Source organism: Aplysia californica, unplaced genomic scaffold (assembly GCF_000002075.1).
Source record: "Aplysia californica isolate F4 #8 unplaced genomic scaffold, AplCal3.0 scaffold00772, whole genome shotgun sequence".
NCBI lineage: Eukaryota > Metazoa > Mollusca > Gastropoda > Aplysiida > Aplysiidae > Aplysia > Aplysia californica.
This window is the reverse complement of record NW_004798042.1, coordinates 165,345-168,629: the sequence shown is the minus strand read 5'-3', so window position 1 is coordinate 168,629 and position 3,285 is coordinate 165,345. Positions and strand designations below refer to the sequence as shown.

General features: G+C 35.2%; 1 protein-coding gene across 1 annotated transcript in view; it reads left to right on the top strand.

Moving 5' to 3' along the window:
• Positions 1-3,285, top strand: part of LOC101857211 (ikaros family zinc finger protein) — a 17,124-nt gene that overhangs the window by 6,020 nt on the left and 7,819 nt on the right. The gene's annotated exons all lie outside the window — the stretch shown is intronic.

Below are 3,285 nucleotides of genomic sequence, written 5' to 3'. Positions count from 1 at the left end.
AATCCCAAAGTGTGAGGAAGGTAATGTTCAATGGACTTACTGATTTACTTTCCCGTGTAACTTTCCTATAAAAGATCAGATTACTTCTCATAACCCCGAGAACACTTTGGTTGAACACAAGTAGGAACCAGTAATGTGAGGATTTTCTATTACATTTTGTGAATTTACTTGGTGCAGCATTTTAAGTAAATCGGTTTTCAAAATTACGATTGTTAAAAAAGATTACATCGGACAAGACCGATGTTGACATCCAAATTCACATTCTTTGTTCCTAAGCCTAAGTTCTCGTTTTCTTTGCACTTTCACTAAAAGCCAATTGTAAATTGCAGTGTATTTAAACATTCTATGCTTCTGTATGCTTCTCGGGAAGCTGAGAATGTTTCGGAGTGTTCTATGGTCTGCTGGGGTAATAATATAGTGTAAAGCGCATAGAGCCTGCTGTTGAGCGGGGATATGCGCTATACAAATGCTATCTATTATTATAATTATTATGCATCTTTAAAGTTTTATAACGCGACGAAATCAAAATAAAAAGAGAAAAAATGTTAACTACATGTTAGCAATAGTACATTGCGTTAGGAACATTTCAAGACTAAGAACAGCGGATGTTGCACAAAACAACCTGAAGGCCTACAGAGCCCCTCAATTTGGCAAATGAATCCAAAGCAGGCAAACAAAAGCTGATAGGAAAAGCAGTTTTTAAAAATAGTCATCAGAAATTCCTCGGCTGACGAAGTTAGCGCAGAAACAGTACATCTGGACGACGCACATACAGCGTTTCAATTACAAGAAAACGCCGAAAATCAGGCTGTGATATTGAAAAATGGTTAATGCGTACCAAAACATTTTAAGTCAAACATATGAATGTAGGAGAAAGCTATTTGACAAACTGAATTCAAAATGTGCTGCTGACGTGTAAAGGCACATAGCAAAATGGACGACGCTTGCAATGTTTCTAAGGTGATTTTTAATCTAGCCTCCGCGCAACAAAATAACATTTCAGCACTTTTTTTAAGGATGGGCAAAGTAGTTTAACACTAGGTCTCCCCAAATCTTTAGTTTCAAACCATCCTGTCTGTATTTATAGGTGTTCAGGGTGTTGAAAAAGTATATGTGATGCAGCGTGGTGGAATCAGGCTCTCGTCAATTTTTTGGGCATGTAGAGTTATCAATTGGTATCATCTTAAAGCTTGTTCACTTATCTTTATTTGGATGAAAAAATGTCCATTTATCTTGAATACATTTGGAGATATTTGCGAATAAAGGAGGTGAGGGTCACCTATTTTCAGAGGAAACATTAGTGAGGAAATGCCGCCAAAGATTGGTTATTTCCTTAGCCTAAGAGTCCGTGGTTACTGAAAATTTCAATTTTTTGTGCCTTTAATCAACATTTTTCAGAAAAATCAACACAGAAATGAATTCTTTAATGGGCGTGAAAGGTGTTGAGCCAAAAAACAAAAATTTGATAAAAATTCACAAACCTGCGGAAAAATGCAGGTTTCTTCAATTTGATTATTTTGATGAGAGCCTGATTCGACCACGCTGCCTCACATATATATTATATATATATGCATTCATGTTACAAAATCGTACTGATTTTTAGGCCTTTTTTTCCATGAAAAAAATGTTTTAGTTTTTTAGCTAGAAAGGTGCAACCATCATTATACTTATAAATGGGAGCTTCCTTATATTTCTAAACACCAATTGCTCCGTTGTGGTTGCAATAGAATGCTTTACAACTTTGAAACTAGAACAGGCATATACATAACTAGTAAAATGGCCCCAATTGCTGGACTGACCCATATATTTAAGTATTTAGCCTAGACTTATCTATTATCTGTAGGCCTAATCGAACTGATCGATTTGTCATGTAGCTTTATTGTCAGTCTGGATCAAATTTTGGATATATATTATCATACAAAATGTAGAAGATATCTATGATTTAAAATCATGTTTATAAATGAAGATCAAGATCTTTGTCCAAATAAGCTTAACAATGGAGTATTTCCTAAAGACCAAGATCTAAATGGTCGCTTTTAAACTAAACACTAGGGTGCTATCCCGAAAAATGCTGTTTTGAGAAGTTCGAAGTTAAAGTTTTTGGACCGTTTTATTCAGTTTCTTTAAAAGACAAGAGGAGTTTTCTTTATAACCAAACAAATATACACACGTATGAAACCAGACTTCTACTATAGATAGGGCAATGCCTACTTTTGGTGTAGGTCAAGATTTCTAGAAACCCCCGAAATCTGGGTTAGCTCACTTGTCCTTAAATGCGACTAAATGTGAAGTAAGATAGTCTAAAGCGCAATTTAAAAAATAACAAAATAAAACATAATATGGCAGAAATATAAAGTAAAGTGTCCGTTCCACAGGCCATGTGTCATTCCTGTCTATTATTACACTACATCAAAGATCCTCTATACAAGTATGGTCAGACTATTGTGGTGTGTACAGGAGAATAGGATTTTTGACTGCATTCAGTAGAGTACTTTAGTGACACAAATAAATGTCAGTAGCACAGTCCATATCCTGTGGCACTTGAACTTGGCCTACAATGACAATATACATAATGTTAAATTGAAATTGCACAGTGTCTAGAGTGATGGGGCTTTTGTAAGCTCAGTCAAGCGGAATGTTTTTCATGGTTATGTTAGCTTGGATTCGAAATCGTAGTAGATTTCTATTTAAATTAGTAACATCCTCATCATCCTTTCTGTGTGTAACTGTAACCAATTGTCAACATTTAATGTACTGGTTAAAAAACCCACATTGCTGTTAGAATTAACATCAAAGAATTTCAAGGGCTCTTTTCTTTTCTCATTTACTTACCTTCCACTTTCTTTTTACCTAGGAAATTTGCAACAGCAATGTGGTGGGTCATGATAGTTTAATGGAGGATAAAGCCCAGTGTTCTGGATCCTAAAAATCTTAAATCAAGGAATGATAACCCTAGCTTGTCTTTAAGTTGTTTTTGGTTCCAGTGTGCACAATCCTGGGATGATAATGAATGATGTTCTCCATCAATTGTCACTCGATCTGTGTAGTTATCATGTACTGAAAAAAAATTATTTGTCTAATTGATGATATCAGCTAACCTGCTTTGATTTTGGTAATGGATAATTTATCTGCAACTGTATGGGGAGGTTCCAGAAAAAGGAGTGGACTAAACTAATGCACAGATTTTCATTTTCCCAAAGCCCTGAGCCTGATAAATCTATTTGTTCTTTTTAGTCAACCATAATTTTTTAAATATGTTCTGTTCAGTTGGGAGGTTATGGGGAG